This window comes from Mauremys mutica, chromosome 8 (genome assembly GCF_020497125.1).
Source record: "Mauremys mutica isolate MM-2020 ecotype Southern chromosome 8, ASM2049712v1, whole genome shotgun sequence".
In the NCBI taxonomy this organism is placed as follows: domain Eukaryota; kingdom Metazoa; phylum Chordata; order Testudines; family Geoemydidae; genus Mauremys; species Mauremys mutica.
The window spans coordinates 38,861,222-38,873,494 of record NC_059079.1 but is presented as its reverse complement, the minus strand read 5'-3'; the positions used below and the strand labels follow the sequence as shown (position 1 = coordinate 38,873,494).

The following is a 12,273-nucleotide window of genomic DNA, read 5'->3' as shown; positions in this document are numbered from 1 at the left end:
AGAAGACCGAAGACTCCAACAGAGGAGATTGTCCCTTAAACCTGGGCCAAACCTGTATATTAAGGACTGTGATATCCAGTGGAGTGAGAGAAATTGCTTAGTCTAGATGTTGCCCAGTCTAATAAGGTGGAGAGTTTAGACTGCATGCTTATATTTTATTTTGATAAGTAACTCTGACTTTTTGCATATCACTTAATATCCCGTAAACTTTATCTTTTGTAGTCAATAAACTTCTTTTACAATTTATCTGTACTACTGAGTGTGGCTGAAGTATGTGGCAAATCTCAGGTTTGCAAAGGCTGGTGTATATCTGCTTTCCATTGATGAAGTGGTGAACCAATTAATAAATTTCCACTGCTCATCTTGAGTAGTGCAAGACGATATATTTCTGAGGTACAAGGCTGTGAGCTGGGGGGATTTGGCTGGTGCATTTCTCTGTGTGATTCACAAGTGGCTCTGGGAGCATTCATGCAATCTAGCTGGGTGTGGGGCTCCACATGCAGTTGTGATGTGTGATAACAGTGCCTGGAGGGGCTTGCTGTTTGTCACTGGCAAGGCACTGAGAGAGACAGCCCAGGCTGGAGAGAGCTAAGGGGGCACAGTAGTCCCATGGTCCCAGGCTACACCCCGGGGATCCCGTCACAATGTGTATAAAGTCCTGAGGTCAGTTTCAATGCAGAGACAGTGAGGCTGCTGATTTGTAAAAGTCTTTCTGGAATGTAAAAGGTTATAGTCCAGGTGCAGAATTTTTTCAAATTCTTCCATGAGAATTCTAAAGTAAACCTGGAGACCTCAGTCTTGTGGCTTAGGCCTTCCCTGACAAAGCTTAAGCAGAGCTGCGATAAAAGGATCAGGCTTGAAGCGTCTTTTATAGCTGAAGCAAGTGGGGTGCTGACAGGTAGTTCCACCACATGGGTTTTGATTAGGGTTGCCAACTTTCTAATTGCACAAAACCAATCACCCTTGCCCCATTCTGTCTCTAAGGCCCCACCCCCACTAACTCCAGCCCTCCTCCCTCAGTCGCTCACTCTCCCCCACCCTCACTCACTTTCACTGGGCTGGGGATGGGGGTTGGAGTGTGGGAGGGGGTGAGGGCTCCAGCTGGGGATGTGGGTTCCAGGATGGGGCCAGAAATGAGGGGTGTAGGAGGGGGCTCCAGGCTGAGGCAGGGTGTTGGGGTACAGGAGGGGGCTCCGGCTCAGGGTGCAGGCTTTAGTGTGGGGCTGGGGATGAGGGGTTTGGGGTACAGGAGGGGGATCCAGGCCGGGGCCAAGGGGTTTGGAATGTGGGAGCAGGCTCAGGGTTGGGGTGCAGGAGAAGGTGCAGGCTCTGGTTGAGGGTGTGGGCTCTGGGGTGGATCTAGGGATGAGGGGTTTTTGGTACAGGAGGGGGCTGGAGTGCAGAAGAAGGTTTGGGATGCTGGCTCCAGGAGGGAGTTTAGGAGCGGGAGGGGGGTGCAGGCTCCAGGAGGGAGTGCAGGATGTGGGAGAGAATTAGGGTTTGGGAGGGAGTTTCAATCTGGGACAGGGGATAGAGGCTCCGGGAGAGGGCTCAGGACTGGGGCAGGGAGTGTGGGGTGTAGGGTCTGGGAGGGAATTAGGGTGCAGGAGGGAATTCCAATCTGGGCAGAGGATTGGGGCACAGGAGGGGGTTTGGGGTGCAGGCTCCTGCCAGGTGGCACTTAGCCCCGCTTCACTGCCAACCGGGAGCCACCTGAGGTAAGGCAGGCTCCCAACCTATCCTGGTTCCGCACGGCTCCCAAAAGCAGCCAGCATGTCTGGCCCCTAGGCGGAGGTGCAGCCAGGTGGCTCTGTGCGGTGCACGCTGCCCATACCCGCAGATGCCATCCCCGCAGCTCCTACTGGCTGCGGTTCCCTGCCAATGGAAGCTACAGAGCCAGTGCTGGGGGCAGGAGCAGCACATGGAGCTTCCCTGATTGCCCCGGCTGCTTCCAGGAGCTACACGGAGCCAGGGAGCCTGCCTTAGCCCTGCTGTGCTGCCAATCAGACTTTTAGTGTCCCATCAGCAGTGCTGACTGGAGCTGCAGGGTTGCTTTTCAACCAGCCATTCCAGCCAAAAACCAGATGACTGGCAACCCTAGCTTTGACGAAAGTGGGCTGACAGCTTGATCTCAATTCTGTGAGTCCTTTCTCAGACAATACATTAAGCAAAAATCATTCAAATTACTAAGACAGTTCACTGTTGTCTGCCTCATTATCTGCTATAATGTAAATAATATTCGTTCCCACAGTATATTACATCTTTGAATCAACAGAATACTATAATGAAGTATTAAATGACAGGAACAGGATTTTAGTATCTACAGGCTAACTAGATCACATTGTTAAACTTCTAACAAAATATGGGTAAACACAGACAAATACAATGTGTATCTACTCTTTATTCTCCAACAATACAGGCAAACATGTTAAAGATTTGAGTCTACTTAACATGGCTTTGATAACTATCTATTGAATGGCCCTATTTACCATTTCAATATCCCGTTCGTATATCCTTAAGAAAGCGTTGCTTCCAGGTCACCCATCTTGCTGAACCAGGAGTCAGTGTTGAGCTCTTTTATTTTGTTTGTTTGTGGTTGTCTTGGATGTTATAAATGAGTCTATATGAAGGGAGATGTCTTGGAAGATGCAGTTCTCTGACTAAGTGAAACTCATGGAACATTGAGCAGGAGGGACTTACAGCAAATGCTGGTAAGAAGACTTTGATAACTGAAGGATAAAGATCCACTATAAAGGATATTACAGAAAGAAAACAGAGAGAGAAAGAATTTAAATACCTAGGATAAATGGTTGGTGACAAGTCCCTTCCTGAGTGATGCCCAGCATCATATCAAAACAGGTTGGCACAAATAGCAAGAGCCAAGCAAATTTCTCTGATTAAAAAGATGCCAATAAAGTTAAAGTATTACATAAAACAGTAATTCTAACCATCCTAATGTAAAGAACAGAGACTTGGCCTACCACTAGAAAAGAAACTGGTATACTCTACCACAAAAATGAAGATGCTGAGATGGTCAAATGTTTTGTAATAGAAAAAGAAATGAGGTTGTGAAGGGGCTAATGTGGGTTGCCCCAACTGAGGATGAGTTGAAGGTGTCTAGGCTATATTAATAAGGATATCTCCAGCAGACACCTGAGAGTTGCAAGTGCTGTCCTACCAATGTAATAATTGTGAATGGAAGATGACCAAAAAGGAGGTTGAAGACTAGTAGGTGGACCTGGTATCAGTGGATCTTAGACCAATTTGCACAACTGCCAGGCATACAGTCATGGTCTTTTGAAGAAGGCTATAAAAGTCACCAATCCCAAATAGAGAAGTGGCAAGTGTGGAGGAGGGGAAGAATTTCCCAGCAGAGATGGGATCCAAAGTCAGACATGAGTACCCCTGAGCTTTTCATAAAGAATCTGAAATTTGCAGACCTATCTCTAGTTGCATGGGAATCAAGTTTTGAGATTTGAGATGCCAGCTGTTTTTAGGAAAACAAAACAATCTTTGATCCCTTATCTATCAAATCAAGGTAAACAATGCCATGCTAAGAAAGACTATCTAGCAGTGGTTTAGTTCTTCACATTTCAGAAGGAGATTTTGGCTGACTTGCTACACTAAGTATCAGAGGGGTAGCCATGTTAGTCTGGATCTGTAAAAGCAGCAAAGAGTCCTGTGGCACCTTATAGACTAAAAGACGTATTGGAGCATGAGCTTTCGTGGGTGAATACCCACTTCGTCAGATGCATGTGGGTATTCACAGGTGCCACAGGACTCTTTGTTGCTACACTAAGACACTTAATAAAATTCATAACATGAGACAGGTGTTAGTTGTTTAATCAGTTCTAATAGATAAAGTATTTTGTAAGGAAAAGTAGTGAGTTTGTTTCATGAGTTGTCATGCCATAAAGTTACTCATATATTTGTGAAAATATTCATAAATCTCAAAGTTTAATATTTAATCCAGTTCAGTATATACCCAGCTTTTGAGTAATCAATTTTTCATACCTTAAAGACCTGAGCATTTGTGCTCTGAAAATCAGGCCCCTCTAAGGTATCTTGAGCTGAGCAACTAAAATTAGTAATCATGTTTGAAAACTTAAGCCTATATTTCTCAGCTGACCCAATCTCATAAAAGTTGAGAATATTCAAACTGAACAGTTCATGAACAACCAGCAAGATTTAAATTATTTGAAACTATTCAGCTGTGATTTGTAAGGAACAAATGCATTTAAAGAACTCAGGACTGGTTTGCAAATGATGTGCTAACCAAAAAGACTTAATTTCTAATTAATATCCATAAAACAGTTCAAACAGCTCTATTTTCTACTAGCAATAATTCTTACAATGCAAGTTTCGTCTTCACTATTCACAACATAATCAAAATGAGATTCTCAACACTGCTCCCAACATGCAAAAGTAGTCTTGTATCGAACAGAGTATACATTCTTTCACATTTGGGGCCAGGTCCTCAGCTGGTATTAAATGGCATAGCCCTATTGATTACAATAGGTCAATTTACACCAATTTAGGATCTGGCCACAGATGATTTTTGAACTAAGCAGTGTTTCTAAAAGGATTATAAACTGTTCTGTAAGAGTTCCCAAACTGTTCAGGATTGTAGAAATCTAGATTGTAGAATGGTCTTAATGGTGCTCTGTGTTCATGGAAAAGTGACTTATCTGGGGAACATGCTTGCAGGTTATGGAAGATGTCAGCACAAATTTCTGAGTGAGCATCATGAACAACATGTGATGGACTCTGTAAAAAGGAAAATGTTGTCAAATTATTTTAGTGACAATCTTTGAAAATGAACAGCTAAGAACTCAATAGCTGTCTTGTAGTAGCAGAAATCCTCAGGCTTATATATTATACCCTTGGAAATGGCCAACCCATGGTGAAGAGACTACCCACTGACTTTGCAATAAATAAAAGGATAAGCTACTTGTTGTTTATCTGCAGTGGCCTGAGGCAGTGTTAATTTTGCCAGTTATAAAAACAGAAGGACTTGCTATATGAGTGAGTTGATGTTCACTCTATATAATTCTCCATGGAAACAGGCCTCCTACATCTTCAAGCTATTTTGCAGAGATGGACTGTCCCTAAAAACTGCCTCCAGCCCCTGTGTGTGATTGGGGAGGTGGGGGGGAAATGACATGCATCAAGTCCTCCCTGTGAGAGAGAGAGAGAGAGAGAGAGAGAGAGAGAGAAATCATATTTGCCACTGTGCAGCTCTCTTTACAACAACTGCAAGTGCTAGTGTGCTCTCTTGAGGCAACTTCCATAATGCCACTCAATATCAGAGCTATGTGAAAAAGACAATGCATCAGTGCTTGGAGTTTACATAATGTTCATGTTCTACTTGGTGTAGAAGTGAACAAAAGAGTACCAGTATCACTTCACATCATCCTACAATGGAATATTTCTAGCCTAACACCGCATCACAGTTAAGTGTCAGTGTCTTTTTTAGAGAAATGTGCTTTTTAAACACTATGAATGTTACTTGTATACACATGTGTGGTGTTCCCCTTTTTTGGAGCCAAGCAGCTAGTCAAAATTTTGGGCTTTGGGTAGGGTTACCACCTAGCTGGTATTTGACCTGCCTGGCTGAGTATTTTATGAATTTGCCAGAAAAATAATTTAAATGGGGGGGGGAGAGGGGGGGACGAAGAATGTTGGCCTAAAGATTATCATTGTTATCATAATACACTGGGATATGTAATATTAAAAGTTTCCATGTCCAGATAAAGATGCTTCAGCGTTCCCACTTCAGCAATAACTGATCAAAATGGCTGAAAATACAGCAGCCATCTGCCCACCAACATGCAAGCAAACTGCACATGTGAGAGAGGGGGTTTGAGTCATGCACAAGTGAGGAGGCATGACATGTTATAGAACTTATAGTATCTTATAGTAACACACAGATAAGTGGTTATTGAAGGTGGGGGGTGTTACAAAATTGCCTTGTGGTTGGGGTTGCATCAGTCTTGTCTTGGGAGGAGGTGTGAGAAGTGCCGGGTTTTTGTATTTCAGATGTGGTAACCATAGCTTTGGGGGATGTTCCAACCAGGAGTAAAAAGTGATGGAGTCGGTAAACAAGACTGCATCAAAGTCCTGCTTCTCTGAACAAAGGAGGAACCAAAAGAGCTATTACTTTTCTTAAAGGCCCAAGTTTCTTTCAGTCAGCATCCCCTTCCTAGAACCTCTTTGGGCTTCTCCCAAGGTCACACCTGGCTTATAAGCTTTGCTTGGCTTTCTTGGTCTGAGCATATGCCAGTCTAGTAGCTAAAACCCTTAGACACACAACTTATGCATGGCTAGAACACTTAGTTCTTAACTCAGGACAAGCCAGAACAATTTCTAGAATTCTCCCTGACTCTTAGCTGAGTGTTCAGTTATAAATTCAGTTATAAATTGAGGACTCACTTATCTATATGCCCAAATTATTATTATTATTATTAAATTATTTTCACTAGGGTTTATTTCCTGACAAACTCTTTGTGCATGTTGACTGGCTAGGTCAGGGGTGAGCAAACTATGGCCCGTAGGCCAGATCCAGCCTGTCAGGGCTTTGGATCCAACCCACAGGATTGCCACCCCCATGGTGCCATGGCCCCGTACCACTCCCAGAAGCAGCCAGCACCACGTCCCTGCGGCCCCTGGCAGGGGGGCAGAGGGCTACGTACACTGCTTTCGCTGTCAGGCACCACCCCCCACAGCTCCCATTGGCCAGGAATGGGGAACCGCAGCCAATGGGAGCTTCAGGGGAGGTACCCGCAAGCGAGGGCAGTGCACAGAACCCTCTGCCCCCCCCTCCCCCAGGGGCTGAAGGGACGTGTGGTGGCCACTTCCGGGAGCAGCACAGAGCAGGCAGGGAGCCTGTTTTAGCCCCACTGTGCACCACTGCCACCCAGAGCCACTCAAGGTAAGTGGTGACAGGCTGGAGCCCACACCCCAAACCCCTCCTGCACCCCAACCCCCTGCTCTGAGCCCCCAACCTCCTGCTCTGAGCCCCTGCTGCCCCCCACCCCTCCTGTGCCCCAACCCCTTGTCCTGAGTCCCCTCCCACACCCAATACCACCTCTCACACCCCACACTCCCTCCCACGCCCCACCCCCTGCCCCAGCCCTACATTCATGGCCCTGCATGCAATTTCCCCACCCAGATATGGCCCTCGGGCCAAAAGGTTTGCCCACCCCTGGGCTAGGTGATGGGAAGTAGTAGGTCTTATGCACATAGGTGTAAATCTTGACCTGCTTCTTCAGTAATCACTGAGGCATTAAAGCCAGTGACGGTCCCTTGAAGCCAATGGGAAGCTATCTTAATAAGAACTGAGTACAAAAAAAAAAGCTAAGAATGTGTCCTGAAGTACCATAGCTAGTAACAGTGTTTGACACAGTGCTGACTTAAGCCAACTCCAGCTTCTGCCTACAGAGGGTTTCATGGCAATGGAACTAATATGGTTACACTGTGTACGGTGATTGTAATGACACTGGGGCCAGGCAATAAAGACACTACTTCCACGTGTCACATTTATTACAGCATCAGAAGGAAATTAAATCTTTGACAAAAATGGGATAAATGAAGCCACCTGAATGTCTGTCTGGAAGGGAACCAGGCAGAAAACTAAGATGTGGTGTGACAGGGAGCACTCACCTCATGAACACCTCCTGTCACCTGGGTGCGATCCTTCATTCTTTCTCTGCTCTCTGTGCCCCGTGTCAGCTGTTGCCCTTGTCAGGCACATCTCCAGTGGCTGAGCCCTCCAGCTAAGGCACACAGTTACCAGGCAGATGGAGGAACTCCTTCCGGGGTAATACAGGTCCAATTGCTGTCCCCTTGTTGGTGTCTTCAGCCCTTTCTCTGGGTTCAGTTCTCAGCCCCTTCTGGGTTAGCTTTAAGTCTGTCCCTGCTCTGGCATACAGCAGTGCCCCCTGGGCTTTCTCTCTGAAGATTTTGTCCTCAACCGTGCTCTGGTTTCCCAGCTCTCCAGCCAGGTCACTCCGTAACTTCAGTCTCCTTTGGGGGAGAGGGTAACCAAGAGTCCACCAGACAGTCTGACTACCCTTACCAGCCCTTTTAAGTCCCAGCTCCTTTCTTGGGCTTCTAAATAAGCCTTATCCCCTTCTTGGGGCTTAGGCCACTTCCCCACTGGGAGGGACCCAGGCCCACCCACTACTCTGGGTCCCAACCCAGGGACCCTACAAAGAGCAGCCACATTCTACTTCCGTTAATAGTTGCTACTGCATTCCCTGGGCTGCCTCCCACTCAGTCTCATCACCTTCACCCATTACCTTAGGGTTACACTCCTTGGATTCTCTCTGCTTGATCCCTGTTTGAGTAGGGTCTTCCCCAGGCTTCCTTGCCTGGAGAGTGTCTCTGACTTCTAGCCCTTCCTCACCCTTCTAGTCCCAGTAAGCAACTGAGCTGCTAAGGCCCTGTGGCTCCTTTTAACTGAGCCTGCTGCACTCTGATAGGCTGCTTCCCTGCAGCCTTTCTAGGCAGGTCTGGAGGACCCATCTTAACTGCTCCTTTCCTGGGTCTGGGTGTGGTATGACCATGAGGCCTCCAGCAGGGGGCCGCAAAGGCCAGTATACCCCATCACAGGCAGCTGTAGCATTTCTAAACTTTCCTGGAATCAAGTGCACCAGTTTGGAAGAGAAATCTGAGAGGGTGTGACAGTTCATGCTTCTATAAGCTCTACAATGCATGACAGGGACCACAAACTGTTAGGCAAACTCATCCGTAGATATGCACAAGAAAATGTCACTTGAGAAAAGCACTCCCCATTCCTTTACCTGGGATGCAACACATGCTCCTTAGCCATAGTCAAGGCTTTGGTCCCAGGTATCTCAATGTGAAATCTAAAATTAATATAGGAAACAGAATGCAAAAGAACCATTGAAACCATGTTAAGATTCCTTACTCCAAGAATGGCATAGATCTATTTGAATTAAATGGCAAACATAGGGGTCTTACCAGCAGACTACTACTCATTTGGGGCATGGGGCGGTTGCGGGGGATTTGTGGGGGTTTTGCTGTTTTTAAACTGAGGCATTGCACAGCATATTGTAAATCTGTTTGCCATCCATTGGCTTCCAGGTGAGGTAACAGTTAATGACCCACAATTAACGAGTGGCTCATTTCAGCTAGTACCTAACATTTGAACAGATATATATGAAACATAGATGTTGCTGTGCACGGTCAAATTCTTTATCACTAGCAGAAAAGTCAATACAAATAGCAAAACTTTATATTAAAAAAAAACCCTGACAAATTCAAAGGTACACTACTTGGCACAGTTAGCTTATCACAATATAGCCGACAATCTTTTATTATGGTCAAAGAGTCTGTGTGGAAAGACAAAAGTCAGGGTGAACCTGGAACAATCCATGCTAAACTAGTTACAGAAGAACTGTAAAAGCAGCAAAGAGTCTTGTGGCACCTTATAGACTAACAGATGTTTTGGAGCATGAGATTTTGTGGGTGAATAGCCACTTCGTCGGATGCATGTAGTGGAAATCTCCAGGGGCAGGTATATATATGCAAGCAAGAAGCAGGCTAGAGATAACGAGATTAGTTCAATCAGGGAGGATGAGGCCCTCTCCTAGCAGCTGAGGTGTGAAAACTACAAAACCAGTTTCTCCTCCCTTGGTTTTCACACCTCAGATTTCAACTACATGCATCCGACGAAGTGGCTATTCACCCACAAAAGCTCATGCTCCAAAACGTCTGTTAGTCTATAAGGTGCCACAAGACTCTTTGCTGCTTTTACAGTTCTTCTGTAACTAGTTTAGCATGGATTGTTCCAGGTTCACCCTGACTTTTGTCTTTCCACACAGACTCTTTGACCATAATAAAAGATTGTCAGGTATATTGTGATAAGCTAACTGTGCCAAGTAGTGTACCTTTGAATTTGTCAGGTTTTTGTCAGGGCCTCATCCTCCCTGATTGAACTAACCTCGTTATCTCTAGCCTGCTTCTTGTTTGCATATATATACCTGCCCCTGGAAATTTCCACTACATGCATCCGACGAAGTGGGTATTCACCCATGAAAGCTCATGCTCCAAAACGTCTGTTAGTCTATAAGGTGCCACAGGACTCTTTGCTGCTTTTACAGATCCAGACTAACACGGCTACCCCTCTGATACAGAAGAACTGTAAGCCAGAACAGAAGCAATGGGAATAACCATTGATCATTCTAAGTGTGCAAGACTGTCCAATTTCAAACATGACTGGCAACCTGACAATGTATTGACTATTTCATCCAAGACAATATGTCACAACTGCCCTGAAAGGCACACTAGAGGAGGCAAATATAGACACCTAACACAACCAAAGAACCAGATCTGTTTCTTGAAGTCATCCAGAATGCTGCTGAGACAGTGCTTGTCTGTTGACAGAAAATACACATGCCCTCTCAACTCAAGGAGCAGCAAACAGCTTAATGACCAAACAGGCCACTGCAGAAGCAACTGTTTAGAGAACAAGTGGCATGTGATCAGAAAGCCACTGAAGTTCAGAAAGTTCGTTCTTGGCAGATGTCCAATGGAAGATCAATTAGTCTTCCCCATCTATTTAGAGTTCAAGATGTTTACCCTAATTTCCATCCTAGACATAGCTCCATTGGTATGTTTTATTAACTGGCTCTATTTACTTTGTAGTTGACATATTTTATTTCCATTTAATTAGTATTAAAAACAAATGGGCTAGATGTAATGGCCACTGAAGTCAATGAATACTGCCCCCTGCTTAGTTTACAGGGGTAGACATTTGTAACCTTGATTAATGTTATTTGACTGGGGCTAGGAAAAGAGGCCGGTCTCTTCCCAGCACTTCTGTGTGTCTCTGGAATCCTGTTATTGTAACAACTCTGAGACTGTAATTGATGGCTTCATACAATGCAGTATGAAAGGACTAGAGCTTCCAAAGCCTATATTGAATTTCTCTTAGCACTGGAAGTCTCACTTTAATCCCTTCCATAATCAGGTTTGATTGGAGTCTAATGAAGTCTGGCCTTTCATATCCTTTTTTTTAATTAATTTGCTTCTTGATTTCTACCCTCTTAGCTCTAGAAATGGTACAGGAAACAAAATCTTTTTGCATTAGGATGGTGTGTTCCAACTCTATAAAAGCAGTAGCATTACTCAGTACCTTACATCTGTAAAGTTGATGTAATTAAGAGTAATCGTTTACTTCAGTGTTTTTGGAGATGACACTCTGTGTGTAGACAGTGTCACAGCTCTTCAGTTTTAGAACCATTTTACAAACAAGTGCTTGTAATTAAAGAGCAATTATGAGCTAATTCATGTGTGATTTTTTTCTAATGAAGTCTAATGAAGAAATCATCATTGAGACATTTATTAATTCCTAATTAGGAAACCAGCAGCAAATTTAAAAATCTTAATATTTTTCATAGTTCTTATTTTATTGCTTTTGACTTACTGCTAGAAGCAGCTTTCTATTTAGCCATGAGTATACTATATCTGAATGTCACGTGCTTGGCTTTCCTGATCATGCATTACTTTATACTTACAGTGTTTATGTATCATTTTTAGTCAGCTTTGCCTTTTTGAATAGCTTTTTATAGATGCATTTCCAAATGAAGCCAGCACTGAATTCTTGTTGATGTCACAAATGACTTTACAATCACATGATGATAGTTTAGCTGGTTGTAGCCCTAGCTACATTCAGCGCAATGTAACCTAGGTGTTTGCATGAGAAATTTAGTAGAATTTTGGATGTGTCCTAATTTTTACAAGGTTGGAGGACAGATGGAACAAATGGCTGCAGGAGGATATTCTGAGCAGGGATAAACACTAGGTAATGGCTAGTGCATGAACAAAACCATTGCTTCCACTTAACCTACTCTATAATTAGCTTTACACGTTAAAATCAATAATTACTATATAGTTCTTCTGTTAATGTGAAAATTAAGAGTTGAGCTGGTGGGCAGGTATTGCTCTGAATCTGTTCAAGTGCAATTTTTTTATTTTTATTTTTTTGCCAGGACAATCACTGTATGTTCAAAATATCTAATATATTTGAATTCTGACTGTTGAGGCCACATATTGCTCTTAAACTCTATCTTCTATTGGCACTGATGCAAGTTCTATACATGGACCAATGATGATACAAAATCTATGAAGCCTTAGCCTGTAAGCTTCAGAGCACTTCCTGTGAGGAAGTGAGCCCCTTCAACTCCCTTTTGAGCAAGGGACTTTCAGCATCTGATTGAACTGAGCCTATAGACAATACAGACAGAT

General features: G+C 44.2%; 1 long non-coding RNA gene across 1 annotated transcript; it reads right to left on the bottom strand.

The window, feature by feature from the left end:
* Nucleotides 1-4,649: 4,649 nt before the first annotated feature.
* LOC123375490 lies at nucleotides 4,650-8,419 on the bottom strand. The gene is made up of 3 exons (XR_006581487.1): nucleotides 8,301-8,419; nucleotides 7,663-8,025; nucleotides 4,650-4,767 (listed from the first exon to the last, which is right to left on the bottom strand). It is a non-coding gene; the product is annotated as an uncharacterized LOC123375490 (long non-coding RNA).
* Between the last annotated feature and the right edge of the window lie 3,854 nt (nucleotides 8,420-12,273).